We start from the raw sequence: 9,456 nt of genomic DNA on the forward strand, positions 1-9,456 counted from the left end.
ACAGCCAAAATGTCACCCGATAATATAGCAACATGAACCCCTGTTACCCCAGCAACCACGAAAGAAAAGACGAAGAGATTTAGATTAAAATGTTTGACAGAAATCACACCAACATTAGCCACTTACCTGCAGAAAGGTGAGGAAGGAGAGTTTAAGAGTTACGATTAATTACGAATCATTTGCTCAGTCAGTAAAATATCTAAACGTCTGAACAAGATAAATGTATCTGAGAGCAATACTGAGCCAATTTGTTTCTGAGAATAGCCTATTTCTTGAAGTAGTGATGGAAACTTGTTGGAATGTGATGTTATCACACTAATATCATGTTAACATATTGTTTACATCTTGTGGCTACACTTTTGAAACAGTGAGGATTTTAACGTTTGGATGGATTCACTGTAACCCAGATTTTCTTTAAAGAAAAAGAGGGACAACAAAATTAACATTATGCCTGTCGATTGAGCTTAACATGTACTGAACCGAAATATTCCTTTGAAGTTTAAATTTGTACATATTATTGGTTTCAGATTTGTAATTCAGCATTTGATATCTTTACAATTGTAACTTTACAACTTGTCTTGTTGAATTGTAACATGTTAAGTTCTGTCTCTTTTCATCTTTTGAATAAACATGTAGAGTATTTAAAGTACAATTTAGTTAAGTACCATAGTTTGTAATTAGAGTGGCAAGAAAAAGTATGTGAACCCTTTGGAATTACCTACATTTATGTATGCATTTGTCATAAAGTCTAGTTTGATCTTCATCTAAGTTACAATAATGAACAATCACAATCTGTTTTAACTAATAACACACAAATTATTGTATTGTTCTTTTACATATTGAATACGTCATTCAAACATTCATAGTGTATGTTGGAAAAAGCATGTGAACCCCTAGGCTAATGTCATCAAAAAAGCTTATAAGAGTCAGATGTTGGCAAACCTGGCATCCAATTAATGAAACGAGATTAGAGGTGTGGGTTGGAGCTACTTTGTCTTGTAAAAAGTACTCAAACATTTTGAGTTTACTATTCACAAGAAGCATCTGCTAATGTAGTCTATGCCTAGCAAAAAAGAGATCTCTGAAGACCTATGATCAAGAATGGTTGCTTTGCATAAAGCTGGAAAGGGTTACAAAGTTAGATACATTTTTTATAGATGGAGATGATTTAGTACTATAGGTACTCTCTCTAGAAGTGGCCGTCCAGTCAAGATGACTCAAAGATCAATGAGGTAAAAAAGAACCCTAGAGTGACAGATAAAGACTTGAAGGAATCACTGGAACTGGTTAACATCTCTGTTCATGAGTCTACTATATGGAAAACATTAAACAGGCATAGTGTTCATGGCAGGACATCACGAAGGAAGCCGCTGCTTTCCATCAGAAACATTGCTGCCTGAACTTTGCCAAAGACCAGCTTGACACTCCACAACGCTACTGGGAAAATGTTTTGTGGACTGATGAAACTATGGTTGAATTGTTTGGGAAGAACACGCAGCAATACGTATGGCATAAAAAGGGCACCGCATACCAACATGAAAACATCATCCCAATGGTGAAGTACGGTGGATCATGATTTTGGGCTGCTTTGCTGCTTTGGGCCTGGACTGCTTGCAAACATTGAGAGAAAAATGAATTCCCAATTTTATCAAGATATCCTACAGGATAATTTCAGGGTGTCTGTGCACCAGCTGAAGCTCAGTAGAAGTTGGGTGATGCAGCAGGACAATGACCCTAAACATCAAAGTAAATCCACTACAGAATGACTTCAAAAAAAGAAAATTCACTTTTGGAGTGTCCCAGTCAGAGCCCTCACCTTAACCCAATAGAGATGCTGTGGAATGACCTCAAGAGAGACACCAGACATCCTAAGAATATGTCTGAGCTGAAGCAGTTCTGTAAGGAAGAATGATCCAAAATTTCTTCTGAAAGTTGTGCAGGTCTAATCCGCAGATACCGGAAACACTTGGTTGAGGTTATTGCTGCCAAATGAGGATCGACCAGTTATTAAATCCAAGGGTTCACTTACTTTTTCCACAGCACTGTGAATGTTTTATGTGATGTGTTCAATACATACATGAAGGATTATAATTGTTTGTGTGTTGTTAGCTTAAGCACATTGTGTTTGTCTGTACTTGTGAATTAATGTAGAAAACCAGCTAATTCCAAAGGGTTCACATACTTTTTCTTGCCACTGTAAGTTTTCTTCCTATGTGATTGCTATGAGGAAATTCATCTGAACTGGCAAAAAACACTGTTTTGCAAAATGTACAGCTACATCATAAGACTGGTTTTATTGTTGTAATTCATGAAAGCAAATGGTGTAGGAATAAAATCACTTGTTCTCTTTATTTATGGTCAAACATCTTGTGGAAGAACATTCACTTTGAACTTTTCAAAGACTTTGATCATGAATGCAAAAACTAAAATTTGTTCAATTTTCTCTTGTGATTCCAACAACAATCCTTTTTTTTTTTTTTACATGAATATAATGATTTTACAAACCAATAAATGAACAAAATGTAAAATGATGAAATTGAAAGGAAAACAATGCATATCCAATCCATTTTCAAATTGAATAAAAAAGCAGGTCTTTGGAATACAGTCTGTATTTTCCCAGTCCGTCAGTCTGATGACTTGTTCAAACATTACATCCAGGTAAACACAATCTTTGGAATGGCCTCAGTGGTTTTCTCAGTGGATCTTCAAAGACGTCCATTATTATTTTTGTATGTGTTCTGACATGGTTTATATAACACCTTTACGTCTTGTCTACTTGAAAACTGTCCATTAGTTCCCAAAAGAGAATGAGAATTTTTCGATAAGTAGTAGATTGTCTGGTACATTTCATCCTGTTACAGAACTATATTTTAGGACTTCACATTCCATTTTTCGTATTGTATTTTTTGTGAAAGTTTGGCCAATTACAGCCCAATTTGGAAATCAAATGGAAGTCCAGTGTCCAAACACCATAAACACTGTAAATCATTTTCTTAATCAGTATTTTTGTCTTATTTTCCAGAGAAAATATGTATACATCCTTAAAACAAGATACATTTACTTGAGAAGCAAAGCTGACACTTCTTTAGATAACAACACTTGTTTTCAGAGAATATATCTTGAATTAAGTTTATTTGCCAAAGGACGGCTTTGAAAACAAGCCATTATTTGCAAGTTTGGCGCTCAAGTAAGCATTATTGAGTATGTTTAGATCATTTTACTGGAAAAACAAGACAAAGATGATTATATACAGCTTATTGGTGTTTCCGTTTCTGAAGTTTAAGTCACTGTACACTTCAAACGAAATCAGAAAGTGATTCGCTTGATTCGGCCAGTGATTCGACCTGGGTGAATCTGATTCACTTCCACAAAAGTACAATTGAAAACCGAATACAATCAAACTGATCAAGTGTACGGTGTGTATGTACACATCTGAACTGAACTCTTTAAGAATTCGATCAGGCCAATGTGCCAAAAATTAGTCGGATTCGGAACTTAAAAGCTATTTAACGACAATGCATTACACCGCTAGCTAGAACCGTAAAGATACTCATGCATACATCAAGACTACAGCATTGAATGACAGCTGCGTTACTGTAATGCTACATTTTCACACCGAATGGGTAAGACGACAAAAATGCGAAATTAAACAAGAAAATGGATCGTGTGAATGAAATCGAAGCGAACTGTACAACAAAAGCGATGCTAATTTCTTTGGAAGTTTGAAAACTGTAAATTTCAGGCTCATTCTAGCAACCAACCATTCCCAATCCAAAAATAATATCCTTATGGAGAATATGAGCCATCCTTCACAAACATAAAAAGAAACCAACATTTCTTAAAATGGAAAAAAAAAAAAAAAACCTTGCACCACAAGAATTTGTGAAAGTTGTCACGTCAACATTAAGAGAGAAAAAGACAAGCATTCTGTTTTTGGTAAGCGAACATCAGCTATTACAAAAATCACAACTTAAGATGTATAAAGCTTTTTTCTTGGTTTGTCTTAAGTCACAGTTACTAAAAAATAAGAGTAAGTGAATAATTTAATACATACACTATAATAACAATACCCTAACACTATCTTCTATGAGGTATATCCGAGAAAAATTTGGTAAGAAAAGCACGGTCTGCGCCCTTGACATGCCCCAGAGTTTTTTCTTTTCTTATTTAAAGCTTTGCAACCATTCGAAGCAGAGAAAAGAGAAAGAACAGAATTCTAGAAAGCCTTTGGTATAGTTATTAGTCTTTGTTCTTTGCATGATTGCATTGCAAAGCACCATAAAACCCGTGGCATCCGCAGGTTCTACCTGTCGCTTAGGTAATAACTGAAGAAACAGAGGTCGAAACTTCGCTTTGGTTCAAGCAAGGCACTCATCCAACAATATCTCATACTTTGCAACAAAAGCGCTCTCTATATGTTAACCAGGGGTTCCATTTTGAAAACAAAAATTTTACTTGGGACGAAAAACGAAGACAATCTATTTTAACGTGAAGACGAATAAAGACCAGATTTCAGAGTTACTGCCATCATTAAGAATATGGTACAGTATATAGACAAGGCAATCAATATGAGATACGTGTCCCCTGTATTTTTTCACAAGTAAATGTGTTACTTTTTCAACAGGATGGAATGGCGTATGATCTGCAGCAGGAGTATTTCATCTGCGTTTGAAAGAAAGACGATAAGTACACAGTCTTGTACCCAGTAGCGGTTCTAGCTTGTATGGCGCCCTGGGCGAAACCCTCTTCAAAACGCCCCCAAAGTTGTTGACTGGGGACTGTGTGGGCACAAGGCACCCACACAGAACCCCCCCCCCCCCCCCGCAAGATGCTGCCCTGGACAACTGCCCATGTCGCCCATGCCTAAATCCGCCACTGCTTGTCCCTTTATCTTTATGTCCGATTTTCAAAGACTTTTTTGTCTCAAAACAAAGTTTGTGATGTTGTGATTCACCTCAGAGCTGGTTGGTTATGTTCATGGCACACAACTCTTTTATGAAGGATTTTATTAAAACTCTATGGAAGAAATGAATGGGGAAAATACTTCCGGAACCAAGACGGCTGAAAAAGTGGGCAGGCACTGTTGCGCTCTCTTGCCAGATGCTCGGAAGATGACGTATAAAGAAACAAATCTTCAAAGCTACTTTGAACTTTGCAGGCATTCCATTGTCAGCAAAAAAGTAGCCTAGCGACCAAATGGCGGACGCTAGCATTTGTGTTGCAGGTGTATGATTATTGTCTCCGGAAATGTTTGTAAAAAGCTTTTATAATCATGTAATGTCAGAACTTTGACTTTTAAAGCACTTTTTTGCTTAAAAGTGAAAGTTTTTCTTAAACCGTGTAAATTTCCGCATTTTCGCACGAGTTCCAAGTTGGAAGTCCAACTTCAAGTGGCGTTCAGTTACAAAACGTTGGAAGTTACAGCTTTCCCAATCGACTGGAACGCAGCATAAAGTAAAACACTGTTCTGTATTTGACAGAAAGCTGTGAAATTTTGACTCAAACATTCAAAACATTGAATATTGTACACTTGTTTTGGTCCCTTTTGGACTGTGTTCGATCAATCAATGTGCAAAGCATTTGGTGGTTATGTTAATGTTAGTGTTTCTGTGCCAAACTGGTTTTGGTGTGTGAATGTTTTTGCATCTGGGTTTTATTACATTCTGACAAGTAAGGGGCGATTAAAACTACATAGCCTTAAAATCTACAACTCGACACCAAGTCCCCTCTGCTCCATTGCACTTATTTTTCCAGAGGAGAGAAGGAACTTGTGTCTGAAAGAGGAAGAAGAGAGAAAGAGGGTGAAAAAAGAGAGTGGCATAATAGAAAAATATCCAAAGCATGGCTTCAAGCGCAGACCGTACTCGAGAAAAAGAAATCTTTGGTATCTTTGGTTTCATCAACACGATTAAAATTACAAATGGAAAATTCAGTGAGGTAGCCTCTGTGGTTCTCACTAAAGAGATAGAAAGACTTTTTTACACACACGTCAGTCTTGGAAGCAGCTTTTTCTAGTTTTTAAGGGATTCCTCTATGTCCTTCTACGAGTGACACAACGAATAAACGACCTCTCAGCATCCATGGGTTTTTTTTAATCTTTGGTGAGTTCTGCGTTGATCTCTTGTGAATGTATGGCCCCCGTACAATCCGTCTCAAAAACATCGGGCTGAAATTTGGTGCTTGTCCTTCAATGTGAGCAAAATGCACAGAAAAGATCGCTCAATGGAATGATTCATAACCACAAATGCCCTGATGCAGTGCCCCTTCAGACAGTATCAAACGATAGATTGTTTTCATTCGAAAGAAAATCAACAAAAGGAAAAACAATATCTAAACGATTTCAGTCAAATCTTGGCAGACTAAAACCTGATAGCTACCACATTTTTAGAATTATTCTTTCTAAGAAAAATTAAATACACCCTTTGTGTTGCTTTTTAAAGTAAAGCTAACTAATAAATTAACAGAGAAGCACTGCATCTTTGATGCACTAATATTCTTAAATAGTCATTCAAACAATTACATCTAATTAAATATCATTAAACAATTAAAGAAACAAAAATCTATGCAAACTAGCACATTTAGTCATAAATAAATAAGTCTGAAGGTGTCCAACATGCAAAAAATGTAAACTTTGGCAAGCTAATTGGGGTAAAGGGTTTCTGGGGACATTTTTGGCAATTTAAATTAAGTTCAATTATAACACATATAAATTACATAAATAAAATCACATATTGCAAAACCTGGGTAAGACATTGTACAGAGGCATTGGCAAAACATAAGTACTAAGACAAGCAAAGGAAAGCTCTTTGGCCCATATTCCTAAAGACCTGACTGTATTGGAAAGCAGATGAAGGCTCCAGGCCGACCTCGAGAGGTCCTAGGCGTTGGAGAATCTTTGGATTAGAAGCTTTGAAGAGAGAAAACCTAAAGGATAAAGCTATTCGACCTACAGTCTGCAGTTTCCTCTCTACAGGTAAGTGAGCATTTTTGGCAGATTATTGGCTTTTCTGTTGGAATATCTTGCAGGAATATGGAACTGGTTGCAGCAGTGCCTTCGAATACATGACCTTCTAAAAGCCAACGGCTCTCTCAAACATGGGAGATGGGGTTCAGCTCATGGAATCAAGCTCGTGACAATGGGAAAATGAGATGGTTGGAATATTGGATGGATGGAACTGTCCGAGACTTGAGTCTATTCTTTGGCATTCAACAGGTTCTGGACAAGTTTTGCGAGAAGCTACAGATGTGTTGACTCATAGTGATCAGGTTAGACTGAAGTTATTTTCACGGTTGATGGGATGTTGGTCCGTTAGTCAGCTTAAGCATGTATGAAAGATCATGAGTTCTTCTGCTTGTTGAGTAAGTAATAGTTGGTCTGCAAGCATGGGATAATGGGGAAAAGGTGAGATTGCATGTGCTTAAAGGTGTTTATCTTTGGTATGCCCATCAGGCTGAGTTACACCTTTAGTTTGAGCTGTGAGATGGACGCAACTATGGCGAGATTGTGGAAAAACCGAGGTAGGACAAACTTACAGAGCCGAACCCTTGACGTCCCATGTTTGGAGAGAGGCAACACTAAATGAATCAAACCCCTGCATACAAGCCCCTCCTCACCACACCGTTAAACCTCTTGGAGAACAGGTGAGTAATCAGCATCATCAACGAAAGGAAACTGCTCGGATAAGGAGGGGAACTGCGTTGGGAGTTACTCGGAATCTTTGGTTTTGTAGCTGATGAGGTTTTTGTTGTTCTTTCCATTTTGGTTGAAAAAACTGCATAGGCACACATTAAAGACAATCTTCAACATTTCCGAGAGACGCATTATTCTGCCTGTGGGAGCCGCCGTTGCCGTGGGAACAGCTCCGTTGCATGTTTTTAAACCCTTTCGATCCCATTCTGCTTCCTGGTTTTCAACTGTCTTCCACCAATCCGAGCACAACAAAGACGACCGCTCTCCATTCCCCTAACGACCGTTTCCTCTTTGTCGCCCGTCGTCATTGTACGCTTCGTCTTCGTGTTTGTTCATTGCAGTTTTTTTTTTTTTTTTTTTTGGTTGTATTTTCTCAGTTTTTTTCTTCATTGTCCTTTGAACAGTTTTTGTTTGCAGAACAGTTAGGTGCAGAAAAGTTTCTTTGGTGTCGATTTGTCAATAAATAGAAAAAGTATTTAGTGTCCGTTTTTTGAGTGATCCGAAAAGCCTTTGGCCCTCAGTGAAACCCGGGAGAGAACTGCTTACTGGCTCTGTTAGTTTTCTCTGGCTTTGGTTCAATAATAAATGAAGAAGATGGAATTTGAAATAAGTATATGAAAGAATGCTCTGAGAATCTTGTATCTGGACTGAGAGTTTCGTACTTCTTGATTTGGTATTGGAAAGATGAGAAAGAGAAATGGATGTTTTGCTGCTGCAGTGAACTTCGCGAGTCTTTGCGAAGCTAAACTGACAGGCATTGGTTTGGAGATTGTCCTCTTGTACTATTGTAAAGGCCCTGAATACCAATGCCAGTACACTTGTGTTTGGTTTCTTAGCTTAATACAGATATAATTATGAAACTAATTGATGAAGCCAGTGGCGGGTATATTACTGTAGCTCAACTGTGGTGTAATTTCGTTGAATTATGTTTTTGAGAGATAGAAGCTCATGAGATTGATGTTCTTCTGTTGTATCATACAAATATCATCCTGAGTTATTTTTTCATAAGAGAAGAACAATCTGTGGTCCAGCCCCTGTTCTATTGCAATTTAATGTGCTTCAGGATTGTGCTCACAAACCTGGCTGTGAGTGTTTTGTGCTTATGATAGGTGTACACAGTGTTTTTCTACCTTAAAGAGATGAAACCGGGTCAGACTGCACCTCGATATTCTAGGCAAACTGCACCTGCAACCTGTTGCTAACTTGCACCTTGAGCATTTACAAGCGGTTATGAACTGTTAAGTTCTTGTTGTGTTATTAAAGCTTTGAACTGTTTGAAATGTGTGTGGCTCAACACACACACACACACACACACACACTTGAGGATATTAAAATAAGAAATACAAAACTTAAAGCTGCAGTGTGTAATTTCTGCACCCCTAGTGGCACCAAAAGGAACTGCAATATAATTACTGTTTTCAAACAGGTCTCCAAAAGTCAAACAAACATGGTAGATCCACACCAAACTCACGCCATTAGTTGAGTCCAACCTGGTCTCATGACATGTCATAATAATTAGTTGACTCGTATGAAATCCTACGACTTTTAATTCCATAGACAACAATAAATGAACCAGCAAACTATGTCCTTTTTTTTCACTGATTTTCAAGTTTTTTCAACCAAATTTGTTCACTGATGATTTCTTTCTTAAAATTAAAGGCGTTGGATAAAAGACTAGAGGTAGACCAATATATAGATTTTACCGATTAATCGGTGCCGATAGTAGCTTTTTGGTACTATCGGTTATCAGCAAAAATATATTTTTA

Source organism: Myxocyprinus asiaticus, chromosome 38 (genome assembly GCF_019703515.2).
Source record: "Myxocyprinus asiaticus isolate MX2 ecotype Aquarium Trade chromosome 38, UBuf_Myxa_2, whole genome shotgun sequence".
NCBI classification, from domain to species: Eukaryota; Metazoa; Chordata; class Actinopteri; order Cypriniformes; family Catostomidae; genus Myxocyprinus; species Myxocyprinus asiaticus.